This window comes from Misgurnus anguillicaudatus, chromosome 19 (assembly GCF_027580225.2).
Source record: "Misgurnus anguillicaudatus chromosome 19, ASM2758022v2, whole genome shotgun sequence".
NCBI classification, from domain to species: domain Eukaryota; kingdom Metazoa; phylum Chordata; class Actinopteri; order Cypriniformes; family Cobitidae; genus Misgurnus; species Misgurnus anguillicaudatus.
The window spans coordinates 13,510,178-13,526,835 of NC_073355.2; the positions used below are offsets into that span (position 1 = coordinate 13,510,178).

The following is a 16,658-nucleotide window of genomic DNA, read 5'->3' on the forward strand; positions in this document are numbered from 1 at the left end:
TGTGAAAATTTGTATTTACTGTAAAAGGAAAAAAACACAGTAACTGGTGTTAATGATCTTCACTGGTGTTAACCAGTGACAGTAACACCAGTGACAATTTTCATGAAAACTGCATTTTACAAACTTGCTGCTGCAAAGTATCAAACCACATGTTGTCAATCAATGTATACTGACTAAATTAAGTAGTTTAATCCATTTGTATTCTAGTTTTTTGCAATTCCCAAACAATAAAGGAGGTCATACCAGTGACTTAAACTAAAAGCTTCTTATGAAGTCATGAGATAAATGAGAAAATTTCTGATAACTGAAAAGAGAAAGTGGACTTACAGTGGGCTTCTTTTTATAGATCTCTAGAAAATTGAAAGAAGTCAGTCAAGTGATGTCATCAGTGTGATTTTTATTTAAAAATAAGAGCTTTTTTGTTAAACAGTAACACCAGTGACACAACTCCAGGGGACTACTACACTCAAAACAATATTTAGGCCTAATTCATACGATTTATGTACTTTGATTACATGTAGAATTTCCATCCATTTGGATTACATACTTTTAATCTAAAAAAAAACAAATAAACTTTATATGATAGATATTTTTAGATATATGTATATATTTACTTAATCCAATGTGTTTTTAATGCATAAAAAATGGATTATGTATTCTTTATTAATAAACTCAATTCACTTAAAATGCATTACATTTAGGTATCTTACTAATAAACCATTTATACATTTGTATGTATTCCTCCCCCATTCACCCTAAATCACAATATGCTATAACAAAAAAACACAAAAAAAAAAAATAGCCAGACCACTTGGTTTTACATTTTATCAATTTATTTAATACTTCAAGGCATTACTCATAAGGCAGCAAAAAAGCAGCTAGCAACTAGCATGACAGCCATGGCTTATACACCTCGTATTGTGTGCAAAAATAAATAAATAAGTGTGTTTCAGACATTTCAGCCACAATCAACCTCATTCCACAAATAAAAGCAAACATTTTAACAGGCTGCAGAAATAAAAAAAAAACTGTAAAACTCGAGACATAAATCAGTGACAACAACATTACTTTAACATTTTCAGAAATCTGTGACATGATGTAATAATAATTTAGAATGAAAAAAATGGCACATGGCTTAGTGTTTTGAGTGGCTGTGTGCCATTAACAATTTTCATGCATCTTTAAATTACATGTTAGATATACATCAATTACATTTTTCAAAAACTTTTCAACTTTTGAAATTGTTAAAGGAATATTCCAATTTAGTAAAACAAAAATCCTGATAATTCTCTCACCCCATATGTTTGTGTTTTACTTTGTTCAGTCAAGAAGAAATAAAGTTTGAGTTAAGCATTCCAGGATTTTTCTCAATTTAAGACTTTATTCGACCTCAAGTTTACAGTTTCAATGCAGATTTAAAAGGGCTCTTAATTATACCGAATAAGGCATAAGGGTCTTATCTAGCTAAACGATTGTCATTTTCAAAAAGAAAAAGAAAAGAGGACTTTTAAATCACAACGTTTTGCACTAGCTGTGTGACACGCTAGCATGACATAATTGAAACTACCGCTCCAGTGTTTACAAGTGAAAAGAAAGATGAGCGTTCAGATGTTGCTGTATGTGGAATTATACTAATTAATGTCTTTGGGTCCGTTTATTATTTAAAATGGTCCACAAATGTGCGTTTCACATTTGTGATGTGTAACCATTTGACGTTATTACGTAATAGAAAACTATGGTAAATGTGTAAAAAACACCATCACAAAGCTATGCAGCTAAATTAAAACACATCAACAGCATTTTTAAGTCATTTATAAGTTTTTTCACAGATCTGTCTTTTTACAAAATGAAAACATAACAAAAAACAAACACTTTAAAGTTTGTCTTCAGAATGCCCCTGCCACAGCTGCGTGCTTCAACCGCACTAAAAACACACTCTCTCCTTCAACACAATACTGTAGTTTTCTTGGCCTTTAGATCGAAGGGGATGTGAGTAGGAAGATGTCAGAGGAAAGAAAATGTAGATAAAAGATTAAAGTCAGAGCAAAGACAGAGACAAGAGAGAAATGGAAACACTGAGGTGTGATATAGTAATGAGTTTCACGCTCCTCCTTTTGGATCTCGCAGAAATGCCACCGTTCAAGTACCGCAGTCCTGTAAATCCTGTTCACAGACTGGTCACTAGGGGCAGAAGCTGCTGTTTCGATGACTGTCAGCCGTAAAAGTTCACTTAGGCAACCTCAGGGTTCCTTTACCTAGCAGGAACTGCAGAACTCTGTCCACCAGCAGGGCGGCGACAAAATCCAAAACCAAGACCTTGGCTATTATTAACTTAAACTGTAAAGGGAAAGAGAAAGAATATAAAAATACAACAAATTAAGTGTAAAACACCATTTTTGTACACTGGTGATTAGAGGCATTTATTTAGCTTATTAACTCATTTAAAGAGTATTGCTGGATTAATGCATATACATTTTGTAAGATTATTTTAAAGGTACTTGTGAATGGCATACTATGTCTGTGTCCAAAATAGACCCCTATATAAATAGCCCACCATTTTGTAGTGGTGTCCAAAATTATAGTGGACAATAGCCAGTGCACTTATTCAATTCCATAATGCACTGAAATAATGAGTGTACAACTCAGCGGCTAGTCTCACTGTGATGGTACGTTCACACATGTAATGTTTAAAGCGTTAACGCTTCCCATTCACTTTTAATGGGTGACGTTAAGCGTTGCCGAACTGAATTATGCTCACGGCAGAAGTTGAACATTTCTCAACTTTTCAAGCGGCAACGCATGCGTCAGCCAATCAGATCGCCTTATGCAAATAACTTATGCAAATCCAGCCAATTTTGTTTATGGAAGACCGGAACATGTGTGGCGGCCACTGTGATTGGCTGTTGGCCACGCTTCCTACAAGCGTTAACACTTCTGTCCCATGTGAATGTACCGTAGGGCACATGCCAAGTGAACTCCCAAGAAAGTGCCTGCAGGGCTTCCAGTGCTTGGTGAATTCAGTCACTCGCTCATATTTAAGTGAACTATATTAGTCAAGTGTTGGATAGTGGTCTGAATATAATACCTCAGTTGGAATGTCTACTAAGGCAAATTGCTCATTGAATTCAGGTGATGACCCTGACAACAACCCAACTATGGCAAGCCCTGATAAACCGATGCTCCATAGCAGGGGCTGATTCTCTCGGAGAGACTCCATGAAGGGATGGCCCTGAGGAAATAGTTTGTTGAAATAGCTTATTTAGACATTTTTAAAAAAAAAACATTTCACTTAGAAACTAAGCTACGATGCAGGAAACTGTTTCAGTAAATAACTTAAGGCTTTTGCACAAAGCTATTGAATCAAGACGACTTAAGAGGACTCAAAACCACATACTGAATATCTCTTTGTAGGGGCCGTACTTACTAATTATGTAATTGTTATAAATTTGTACATTTAAAATTCATTTTGTTATAATTTTTATGTTCTTTATTTTTGTAAGTATGTACGTATAAAAAGCCAGGGATACACTGCACGATTTTTGGCTGTCCCAGACGAAAGATTACTATTATGAAACAATCGTGGTGATTTCTGTGATCGTGGCTCTTCGTCTGTGGTTCTATGTCGTACAGTGAGAGCGGTTCAAAGATTTAGATTTAGTCCGAGAGCTTTCTGACCCTCCACTGAAAATACGGAAAATAACCAAGTAATTATCTAAACTTGAAGCTAACAAAAATAACAAAGTAAACGTTTTAACTTGAGCTTTCAAAAAACTGGGAAACTAGACCGACTACACAAGACCGGAATATTGGCAAGGCACATACAATGACGAACTCGCAGGGAACAAAAGGCTAAGGGCACTAATATAGTAAACCAAACGAGGGATGAAATGAGAAACAGGTGCGGGACGCAGGTGTAGGAAATCACGAAGATGAAGCACCCGGGTGACAGACGCGCATAAGCAGAGCTGTAAAACATAAACACAATGAAAACACAGAAACAGAGAAGCTGATCAAACCGACGTCATAACATTTACCTTCACTTACCTCACACCCTTTTTTACCTTCACTTACCTTGCACCTTCTTAACCTTCACTTACATTTTACTACTTACCTTTTTTCGTGAGTAAAAAATGCTCTGGCTTGGCAGGCATGACGTGAGCAGGCTCTTAGTTGGCAGGCATGAGGTGAGCACGCTCTTGGTCTTCGTTCGAAAGCACGACTTGGGCAGGCTCCCTGCTGGCAGGCACGACATAAGCAGGCTCTTGGTTGGCAAGCATGACTTTTGCAGTCTCTTGGTTGTCAGGCATGAGGTGATCTGGCTCTTGTTTGGCAGGCATGACGTTCGCAGGCTCTTGGTTTGCAGGCATGACGTGGGCAGGGTTTTGGTTGGCGGGCATGACCTGAGCAGGCTCTTGGTCTTGGTTGGCAGGCATGACGTGAGCTGGCTCTTGGTTGGCAGGCATGACGTGAGCTGGCTCTTGGTTGGCAGGCATGAGGTGAGCAGGCTCTTGGTTGGCAGGCATAACGTGAGCTGGCTCTTGGTTGGCAGGCATGAGGTGAGCAGGCTCTTGGTTGGCAGGCATAACCTGAGCAGGCTCTTGGTTGACAGGCATGACATGAGCAGGCCTGTGGCTGACAGGCATGTGTGTGAGCAGGCTCTTGGTTGGCAGGCATGACTTGAGCAGGCTCTTGGTTGGCAGGCATGAGGTGAGCATGCTCTTGGTCTTGGTTGGCAGGCACGACGTAAACAGGCTCCCGGTCGGCAGGCATAACGTGTGCAGGCTCCCGATTGGCAGGCGTGAGGTGAGCAGGCTCCTGGTTGGCAGGCATGACGTGGGCAGGCTCCCGGCTGGCAGACATGACGTGAACAAGCTCGTCGCTGACAGGCATGACGTAAGCAGGCTCTTGGTTGGCAGGGTCTTTTTTTCCACTTACCTTTTTTTCACTTATTTTTTACCTTTTTTACCTTCAATAACCTTTTTTTACTTACCCTTTTTCACTTACCCTGTTTCACTTACCCTTTTTCCACTTACCTTTATTACCAACCAAGAGCCTGCTCACGTCATGCCTGCCAACCAAAAGCCTGCTCACGTCATGCCTGCCAACCAAGAGCCTGCTCACGTCATGCCTGCCAACCAAGAGCCTGCCCACGTCATGCCTGCCAATCAAGAGCCTGCCCACCTCATGCCTGCCAACCAAGAGCCTGCTCAAGTCATGCCTGCCAACCAAGAGCCTGCTTATGTCATGCCTGCCAACCAAGAGCCTGCCCACGTCATGCCTGCCAACCAAGAGCCTTTTTTAACTTACCTTTTACCTTTTTTACCTACACTTACCCTTTACCACTTACCTTTTTTTCACTAACCTTTTTCCACTTACCTCGCACCTTTTTTTACCTTCACTAACCTCACACCTTTTTACCCTCACGCACGTCACACTTTTTTTAACCTTCACTTACCTCACACCTTTTTTTACATTCACTCACCTCGCACCTTTTTTTTACCTTCACTTACCTCGCACCTTTTTGTTAGGTTTTTTTACCTTCACTTACCTCGCACCTTTTTGTTTATTTTGTTACCTTCACTTACCTCGCACCTTTTTGTTTGTTTTGTTTTTGTTTGTTTAGTTACCTTCACTTACCTCGCACCTTTTTGTTAGTTTTTTTACCTTCACTTACCTCGCACTTTTTTGTTACCTTCACTTACCTCGCACCTTTTTGTTTGTTTTGTTCTTGTTTGTTTTGTTACCTTCACTTACCTCGCACCTTTTTGTTTGTTTTTTATACCTTCACTTACCTCGCAACTTTTTGTTTGTTTTGTTTTTGTTTGTTTTGTTACCTTCATTTACCTCGCACCTTTTTGTTTGTTTTTTACCTTCACTTACCTCGCACCTTTTTGTTTGTTTTTTATACCTTCACTTACCTCGCACCTTTTTGTTTGTTTTTTATAACTTCACTTACCTCGCACCTTTTTTTGTTAGCTTTACTTACCTCGCACCTTTTTGTTTGTTTTGTTATACCTTCACTTACCTCGCACCTTTTTTGTTACCTTTACTTACCTCGCACCTTTTTGTTTGTTTTGTTCTTGTTTGTTTTGCTACCTTCACTTACCTCGCACCTTTTTATTTGTTTTTTATACCTTCACTTACCTCGCACCTTTTTGTTTGTTTTGTTTTTGTTTGTTTTGTTACCTTCACTTACCTCGCACCTTTTTGTTTGTTTTTTATACCTTCACTTACCTCGCACCTTTTTTTGTTAGCTTTACTTACCTCGCACCTTTTTGTTTGTTTTGTTCTTGTTTGTTTTGTTACCTTCACTTACCTCGCACCTTTTTGTTTGTTTTTTATACCTTCACTTACCTCACACCTTTTTGTTTGTTTTTTATACCTTCACTTACCTCGCACCTTTTTGTTTGTTTTGTTCTTGTTTGTTTTGTTACCTTCACTTACCTCGCACCTTTTTGTTTGTTTTGTATACCTTCACTTACCTCGCACCTTTTTGTTTGTTTTGTTCTTGTTTGTTTTGTTACCTTCACTTACCTCGCACCTTTTTGTTTGTTTTTTATACCTTCACTTACCTCGCACCTTTTTGTTTGTTTTGTTTTTGTTTGTTTTGTTACCTTCATTTACCTCGCACCTTTTTGTTTGTTTTTTTACCTTCACTTACTTGCACCTTTTTGTTTGTTTTGTATACCTTCACTTACCTCGCACCTTTTTGTTTGTTTTGTTTTTGTTTGTTTTGTTACCTTCATTTACCTCGCACCTTTTTGTTTGTTTTTTTACCTTCACTTACATTGCACCTTTTTGTTTGTTTTTTTACCTTCACTTACTTGCACCTTTTTGTTTGTTTTTTATACCTTCACTTACCTCGCACCTTTTTGTTTGTTTTTTTATACCTTCACTTACATTGCACCTTTTTGTTTGTTTTTTTACCTTCACTTACTTGCACCTTTTTGTTTGTTTTTTTATACCTTCACTTACATTGCACCTTTTTGTTTGTTTTTTTATACCTTCACTTACATTGCACCTTTTTGTTTGTTTTTTTACCTTCACTTACTTGCACCTTTTTGTTTGTTTTTTATACCTTCACTTACCTCGCACCTTTTTGTTTGTTTTTTTATACCTTCACTTACCTCGCACCTTTTTGTTAGTTTTGTTATACCTTTACTTACCTTGCACCTTTTTTTGTTTTGTTACCTTCACTTACCTTGCACTTTTTGTTTGTTTTTAAACCTTCACTTACCTTGCACCTTTTTTGTTTTGTTACCTTCACTTACCTCGCACCTTTTTTGTTTTGATACCTTCACCTACCTCGCACCTTTTTGTTTGTTTTGTTCTTGTTTGTTTTGCTACCTTCACTTACCTCGCACCTTTTTATTTGTTTTTTATACCTTCACTTACCTCGCACCTTTTTTTGTTAGCTTTACTTACCTCGCACCTTTTTGTTTGTTTTGTTCTTGTTTGTTTTGTTACCTTCACTTACCTCGCACTTTTTTGTTTGTTTGTTACCTTCACTGACCTTGCACCTTTTTGCTTGTTTTGTTTGTTTTGTTACCTTCACTTACCTCGCACCTTTGTGTTTTTTGTTACCTTTACTTACCTCGCACCTTTTTGTTTGTTTTGTTACCTTCACTTACCTCGCACCTTTTTGTTTGTTTTGTTACCTTCACTTACCTCACACCTTTTTGTTTGTTTTGTTATCTTCACTTACCTCACACCTTTTTGTTTGTTTTGTTTGTTTTGTTACCTTCACTTACCTCGCCCCTTTTAGTTCGTTTTGTTACCTTAACTTACTTCGCACCTTTTTGTTGGTTTTGTTTGTTTTGTTACCTTCACTTACCTCACACCTTTTTGTTTGTTTTGTTACCTTCCCTTAACTCGCACCTTTTTGTCTGTTTTGTTACCTTCACTTACCTCGCACCTTTTTGTTTGTTTTGTTACCTTCACTTACCTCGCACCTTTTTGTTTGCTTTGTTACCTTCACTTACCTCGCACCTTTTTGTCTGTTTTGTTACCTTCACTTACCTTGCACCATTTTGTTTGTTTTGTTACCTTCACTTACCTCGCACCTTTTTGTTTGTTTTGTATACCTTCACTTACCTCACACCTTTTTGTTTGTTTTTGTATGTTTTGTTACCTTCACTTACCTCGCACCTTTTTGTTAGTTTTGTTATACCTTCACTCACCTCGCAGATTTTTTGTTTTGTTACCTTCACTTACCTCACACCTTTTTGTTTGTTTTGTTCTTGTTTGTTTTGTTACCTTCACTTACCTCGCACCTTTTTGTTTGTTTTCTATACCTTCACTTAGCTCGCACCTTTTTGTTTGTTTTGTTTTTGTTTGTTTTGTTACCTTCACTTATCTCGCACCTTTTTGTTTGTTTTGTTTGTTTTGTTACCTTCACTTATCTCGCACCTTTTTGTTTGTTTTGTTTGTTTTGTTACCTTCACTTACCTCGCACCTTTTTGTTTGTTTTGTTACCTTCACTTACCTCGCACTTTTTTGTTTGTTTTGTTACCTTCACTTACCTCGCACTTTTTTGTTTGTTTTGTTACCTTCACTTACCTTGCACCTTTTTGTCTGTTTTGTTACCTTCACTTACCTCGCACTTTTTTGTTTGTTTTGTTACCTTCACTTACCTCGCACATTTTTGTTTGTTTTGTTACCTTCACTTACCTCGCACCTTTTTGTTTGTTTTGTTACCTTCACTTACCTCGCACCTTTTTGTTTGTTTTTTTACCTTCACTTACCTCGCACCTTTTTGTTTGTTTTGTTACCTTGACTTACCTCGCACCTTTTTGTTTGTTTTTTTACCTTCACTTACCTCGCACCTTTTGGTTTGTTTTGTTACCTTCACTTACCTCGCACCTTTTTGTCTGTTTTGTTATCTTCACTTACCTCACACCTTTTTGTTAGTTTTGTTATACCTTCACTTACCTCGCACCTTTTTTGTTTTGTTACCTTCACTTACCTTGCACCTTTTTGTTTGTTTTGTTTACCTTCACTTACCTCGCACCTTTTTGTTTGTTTTGTTACCTTCACTTACCTCGCACCTTTTTGTTTGTTTTGTTACCTTCACTTACCTCGCACCTTTTTGTCTGTTTTGTTATCTTCACTTACCTCACACCTTTTTGTTTGTTTTGTTACCTTCACTTACCTCGCACCTTTTTGTTTGTTTTGTTACCTTCACTTACCTCGCACCTTTTTGTCTGTTTTGTTATCTTCACTTACCTCACACCTTTTTGTTTGTTTTGTTACCTTCACTTACCTCGCACCTTTTTGTCTGTTTTGTTATCTTCACTTACCTCACACCTTTTTGTTTGTTTTGTTACCTTCACTTACACCTCACACCTTTTTGTTTGTTTTTTTACCTTCAGTTACCTCGCACCTTTTTTGTTTTTTTACCTTCACTTACCTCACACCTTTTTGTTTGTTTTTTTACCTTCACTTACCTCGCACCTTTTTTGTTTACTTTTACCTTCACTTACACCTCACACCTTTTTGTTTGTTTTTTTACCTTGACTTACCTCGCACCTTTTTGTTTGTTTTGTTACCTTCACTTACCTCGCACCTTTTTGTTTGTTTTTTTACCTTCACTTACCTCGCACCTTTTTGTTTGTTTTGTTACCTTGACTTACCTCGCACCTTTTTGTTTGTTTTTTTACCTTCACATACCTCGCACCATTTTGTTTGTTTTGTTACCTTCACTTACCTCACACCTTTTTGTTTGTTTTGTTACCTTGACTTACCTCGCACCTTTTTGTTTGTTTTGTTACCTTCACTTACCTCGCACCTTTTTGTTTGTTTTGTTACCTTCACTTACCTTGCACCTTTTTGTCTGTTTTGTTACCTTCACTTACCTCACACCATTTTGTTTGTTTTGTAACCTTCACTTAACTCGCACCTTTTTGTTTGTTTTTTTACCTTCACTTACCTCGCACCTTTTTGTTTGTTTTGTTACCTTCACTTACCTCGCACCTTTTTGTTTGTTTTGTTTGTTTTGTTACCTTCACTTACCTCGCACCTTTTGCTTTGTTTTGTTTTTGTTTGTTTAGTTACCTTCACTTACCTCGCACCTTTTTGTTTGTTTTGTTACCTTCACTTACCTCGCACCTTTTTGTTTTTTTGTTACCTTCACTTACCTTACACCTTTTTGTTTGTTACCTTCACTTACCTCGCACCTTTTTGTTTGTTTTTTACCTTCACTTACCTCGCACCTTTTTTACCTTCACTTACCTCGGACCATTTTTACCTTCACTTACCTCGCACCATTTTTACCTTCACTTTCCTCGCACCATTTTTACCTTCACTTACCTCGCACCTTTTTTTACCTTCACCTACCTTGCACCATTTTTACCTTCACTTACCTCGCACCATTTTTACCTTCACTTACCTCGCACCTTTTTTTACCTTCACTTACCTTGCACCATTTTTACCTTCACTTACCTCGCACCATTTTTACCTTCACTTACCTCGCACCTTTTTTTACCTTCACTTACCTTGCACCATTTTTACCTTCCCTTTCCTCGCACCTTTTTTTACCTTCACTTACCTCGCACCTTTTTTACCTTCACTTACCTCGCAACATTTTTACCTTCACTTACCTTGCACCTTTTTTACCTTTAGTAAGTAGGCTCTGGCTTGGCAGGCATGAGGTGAGCAGGCTCTGGTTTGCAGGCGTGACGTGAGCAGGCTCTGGCTTGGCAAAGCAGCCACTGGACAGGCTCTGGCAGGCACAGGCCCAGGCTTTGCAGACATTGAGCAGGCTCTGGCTTGGCATGCACTGAGCAGGCTCTGGCTTGGCAGGCACTGAGCAGGCTCTGGCTTGGCAGGCATTGGGAAGGCTCTGGCTTGGTAGGCACTGAGATGGTACTGGCTTGGTAAGCACTGAGCAGACTCTGGCTTAGCAGGCACTGAGCAGGCCCTGGCTCTGGCAGCATGGCAGGGACTGAGCAGGCTCTGGCTTGGCAGGCACTGAGCAGGTTCTGGCATGGCAGGCACAGAGCAGGTTTTAGCCTGTCAGGCACTGAGCAGGCTCAGGCCTGGCAGGCACAGAGCAGGCTCCGACATGGTGGGCACAGAGCAGGCTCTGTCTTGGCAGGCACTGAGCAGGCTGTGGCTTGGCAGGCACTGAACAGGGTCTGGATTGGCCGGCACTGAGCTGGCTCTGGCCTGGCAGGCACGGCGTGAGCAGGCTCTGGCTTGGCAGGCATGAGGTGAGGAGATTTGCAGGCATGATGTGAGCAGGCTCTGGATTTGCTGGCATGACGTGAGCAGGCTCTGAATTTGCAGGCACGACGTGAGCAGGCTCTGGATTTGCAGGCATGACCTGAGAAGGCTCTGGATTTGCAGGCATGATGTGAGCAGGCTCTGGATTTGCAGGCACGACGTGAGCAGGCTCTGGATTTGCAGGCATGATGTGAGCAGGCTCTGGATTTGCTGGCATGACGTGAGCAGGCTCTGAATTTGCAGGCATGATGTGAGCAGGCTCTGGATTTGCAGGCACGACGTGAGCAGGCTCTGGATTTGCAGGCATGATGTGAGCAGGCTCTGGATTTGCAGGCATGACCTGAGAAGGCTCTGGATTTGCAGGCACGACGTGAGCAGGCTCTGGATTTGCAGGCATGATGTGAGCAGGCTCTGGATTTGCAGGCACGACGTGAGCAGGCTCTGAAAAGGTGAAAAGGACATCAGAAGGCATTCATGTGCAATTTTTAGCTAGAAAACTTCACAATAATTAACAGCTGACATTCATTCATCCATTTGATTAAGTAAGTGATCCTGATTAACCCAGAAAAATGACAGGCAGTTTCTGTAGGAAAAAAAAAATAAAGTCTACCGTGAAGCGTTATGGTGATGCAAAATACTGCAACAGGTCATAGATACAAGGCTGCAAATAAACATTGATAGAATTTTCTAGTATGATAAGTGCTGGAATAGTTCAGTTCAGTCTGGACCTAAATCTAAAGCTTTTTTATCGAAAATCACTTCAATTTCATTTTCAAATTAAACAAAATGAATAAATGATGTGCCCATGACTCTTACTTATTGAGTGTTACAAGCAAAAGGTGTGAGGCAAGTTTTTCTCTCTCCTCATTGCTCCTTACCTGACTATAAATTATATCACATGCACCATTATTTATACATGTAAATGTATGTGTATAAATAATGCTTAAATGCTTAGAATTTTAGAATAAAAATACATTTTAAAAATTAAGTTATTTCACATGCAAAATGTTCACATAAAGTTTACAACACAAAGTAAGAACAGAACTTCTATTAATAACTCAATTAAAAAGTTTACTGATGCTTAATACTGCACAATGTTACCTGGACAATCAATTGTTATGTTTTGCGATAGTTGTCTTTGCTTTTCAGCAAATTCTGCATATTTGAACCCTGTTCACCAGTGACTGTATGATGTTGAGATTCATCTTTTCACATTGATGACAATCAAGAGACTCATACACAACTATTACAAAATATGCAAACATTCAGTGACGAACAGGAAGTCAATACCATACATTTTAAAGTCAGGTGTATGGACAGGGTAAATTGTAATTTACACCCACCTGAGCATCACTGAAAGTTTGTATCTATTCACTGTAGAAAAAGTTGAGTAAACTTAAATGTTTTAAGGCAACTTATCGCAAGCGCATTATTGAGTACACTCAACAAACAGGGACCAAACGAGTTGGAAAAACAATTACATCTAAGTCCAGTCAACAAAATAATTTTGTTAGCTGGATGATTATGCTTATTTCATTCAGTAAGCACACTAATAAATCAACCCTCTTTCAACAAAAAATCTTTGTTTAATTTACTTAATTATCTTTGTTGGAATAACAATAATTTTGGAATACATTTTTTTATAATTGTGTATGAGTCTCCTGATTGTCCTCAATGTAAAAAGATGAATCTCAACATCATAGAGTTATTGCTGGACAAGGGTCGGTCAAATATGCAGCAGATTCTGCAGGACCTGGAATATTTAATGGGTCAGGACAAACAAGAAATGTTTGAACAACTTTCAAAAAACATAAAAACTGTCATTGATTGTCCAGGTAAGACGGTACAGCCCTAGGACCAGATAAACATTTGAACTGGGCCATTTTTTATTAGAAAATGTGTTATTATTATCTGTTGCAAACTTTATGCAAACAAGTCTTATGTGAAATAACTTGTTCAGGGCAGGACTAAATTAAAAACAAACCTTGATTTTTAAAAGTCCTTTTTAATGCTTTGTTTAGTGACAATTCACATACAAATTAACAATAAAAGCAAAATGTCAATATATTCAAACAGACAATAATTGTAAAAAAAATTAAGGAGAATACAAATAAATTAACAAAAAATAAGAACTGTATACAGAGGGTTATTAAGAACAAATCTCCAACTACAACATAAGTACAAAAGTCCTTCAAAAGGATAACGGTTCAAGGCTTTACAACAATCTATAATTAGAGGGTATGCACGTGATGTCACCTTTGGCGAAAGTGACTGCGGTTACGCCCACTGAGTGGCAAAAGACAGAGCAGTAGAATTTTTGTACAGTGTGAAATCAGCAAAAACACAGGGAAAACGAGTCTAAATGGGAAAACCTGTTGTGCGATAGACTGTACTAACAGATTTAACAAGAATTCAGAGAGCCTCATAAAGTGACTGATTGCATCCTTCAGTGTATATCAGTGCTTCTCAAATAGTGGGGCGGGACCCCCAGGGGGGGCTCGAAGCGACACCAGGGGGGGCGCGCGAGACCCCAGGGAAAATACTTTTTCAGGAAGTGATTTTTAAAGACATTACACCCCAATCACGCTGTAAACCGCTATAATTTATTGATTATATTTAATTTTTCAGTATCAAATGGCCAAAAAATATTATACTTTAAATAAGGATTGATTTTTTATTTCAGGCAAATTGATGCATTTTAAGTCTTTTCTGTTACAGACTAAAAACAATGTTAATAAAGTTATTCTTTGTTGTAAGTTGATCAATATTTCTTTTTTTGTGTTTTCTTTTTGTGTTTTCTCAATGTTAATAAGGATTCAATGTTTTGCAGATGTGTAATTTAATAACAAATTATACTATTTTCAGTCGCGGCGGAGAGTTGGGGGGGCGTGAAATGTTTACCTCTTCCTAGGGGGTGCGTGACAGAAAATAATTGAGAAGCACTGGTGTATATTAATCCCTAATTCATCGTAAAGTCAGTAAAGCTGGACCTCAACATACTCAAACCACTGTTTTTAAGAAAAAACGTTCATGCAACTCGAGCAGATACTGGAGGATTTTTGCCAAGAACAATGGGCAGTGTTACCACCCAGGACAAACCATGAACCCATCTATCACAAAGGGACGCAATGTTTTTTTAACATTTAGGGGTGGTTTCCCGGACAGGGATTAGCTTAAATCAGGACTAGACCTTAGTTTAATTAGGAAATATAATCAGTTTTAACAAATATGCCTTATTAAAAACATTACTTGAGTGCATTTTAAGGAAAAACAAATGGCACTGATGTATTTTAAGATATGTCAGTGCAAGTTATTTTCAGTTTGGACAGCTCTTCCATGTATTTTAGTCTAAGACTAGTCTAATCCCTGTCCGGGACACCGCCCCATAAAGAGCCAACTGAGATAAAGCGTGCAATATCTTATTCAACCAACATTGTGACAACGCAGCCAACAAAATCCATATTTTAAACATTAATAAAAGGTGAAAGCTAACTGTCTGTGCCTCCTTAAATTCACACACCATATAATAAAGGGCAAGTGTCTCATTCCGATCTGCTCCGTATAAAGATTAGCACTTAAACAAGTTACTGAAGTAAATTTTCTTCAATAAATTTCTAAATTCATCATCCATACTGTAAACATTTGGCAAAGGCCGTCATTAACAAGTGGAGAAATGCGACATGACAACTGCATAAGGGATGAAAAGACGACCAACCGCTTGACAGTTAGCAGATCACGTGAGGTAAACATAACTCACGATAAAAAAATCAAAGCACGACAGCAGTGATATTTACTCCATTTTAAACACAGTCTATGTTATGTTTAGTTCAATAAAAACGATAAAAGTTTGGATTTACCTGTCGCTTGAACGCTGATTTTCTCTCTTCAACTCTCACCGTTGCCCTTAGAAACCAACTGAAACATTACAGCGTCGAACGCCTCGATTGTGACGTAATGCACACTAATACTTTTTTTTAATTACAAAAAAAAGGTACAATATAAATGTTTGTTACAAATCTAACATTTGTATCTTATAAACTGTAGGCTTCAGTTTGTCCATCTTCTGTGACAATGGGTTTTGTTGTGCTTTGCTTCACCCAGATGCTTTGAAAAGCAAGACTTTAGCATCAACAAGTGTTATGTTATGCAGTGGTGTTTAAAAAAATAGCAGTGTACTAATAAAAGTGAATAAAGTGCAAAAATGTTATAAATAGAGTTTATTTCCTTATTTCAAATGTATTGAAAACATTTAATTCCAAATCAAAGTATTAACAAAATGTATGCATGTTGAAAAAATAGCAGTGTCAACATTTTTCTCTGTAGACACTTTAAACTGAAGATTTTTTAAAGATTTAACTTTAAACTGTATTACTAATATTTAGTTGCATTGTTGTTGAAAACTGCTGTCAAATCAATTCAACCAACTTCTGCAGGTAAAAACCAACATCCCACAGTTCCTGTCAATTTTTAGGTTTTGCTCAGAAACTGCATTTTTAATGTCACCCCACAAGTTTTCAGTGGGGTTGAGATCAGTTGGCCACTCCATAACCTCAATCCTTTTTTTCTGGAACCAAATTTTTCCCTTCTTGCACTGCAAAAAATGATTTTCAAGAAAAAAAAACTCGTAGTATTTTTGTCTTGTTTTCAGTAAAAAAATATCTAAAAGTTCTTAAATTAAAATGCTTTTTCTTGATGAGCAAAATGACCCAAGAAAATAAGTCTAGTTTTTAGAGCAAAAATATTAAATTGAAGTGATTTTGTGCATAAAACAAACAAAAACAAATCTGCCAATGGGTTAAGCAAATGTTTCTTGAATTTAGTGTTTAAGATTTTTTGCTTACCCCATTGCCAGATTTTTTTGCTTGTTTTATCCACAAAATCACTCAATTTGATATTTTTGCTCTAAAAACTAGACTTATTTTCTTGGGTTGTTTTGCTCATCAAGAAAAAGCATCTTAATTTAAGAATTTTTATATATTTTACTAAAAACAAGACAAAAATACTAAGATTTGTTCTTGAAAATCATTTTTTGCAATGTACTTTCATTACATATTTTATGTTTTTTTTTAAAATGTAATTTACATCATATATTTGGTAGTTATGGACACATGATTGTATTTTAAATGGAAGAAAACACTGTTTTTGATATCAAAATAAAGCATTTTCCATTTGTACATGACTGTGGGGGCGAGCACTTCTGTGGTGCTTGGAATTTTAATTAATTTATATATATATATATTGTTGCATTAATGGCTAGAGAAGGTGTAATTGTTCAAATAAATTTTTTTTAAATTTTAAAATATAAAAAATTGTAACCCTAAAGTGTTTTTCAAGTGTAATATTTCTGTAAAGGCTAGGGTCAGAAAAATTGACATTTCCAAAGAATGACCCTTATACAGGTTTCTAACAAAACGAGAGTGAGTAAATGATGACAG

General features: G+C 37.6%; 1 long non-coding RNA gene across 1 annotated transcript; it reads right to left on the minus strand.

Annotated features, from left to right (window-relative positions):
• Positions 1-1,795: 1,795 nt before the first annotated feature.
• LOC141351007 (uncharacterized) lies at positions 1,796-15,158 on the minus strand. The gene is made up of 3 exons (XR_012359155.1): positions 15,081-15,158; positions 3,086-3,229; positions 1,796-2,337 (listed from the first exon to the last, which is right to left on the minus strand). It is a non-coding gene; the product is annotated as an uncharacterized lncRNA (long non-coding RNA).
• Positions 15,159-16,658: the final 1,500 nt, after the last annotated feature.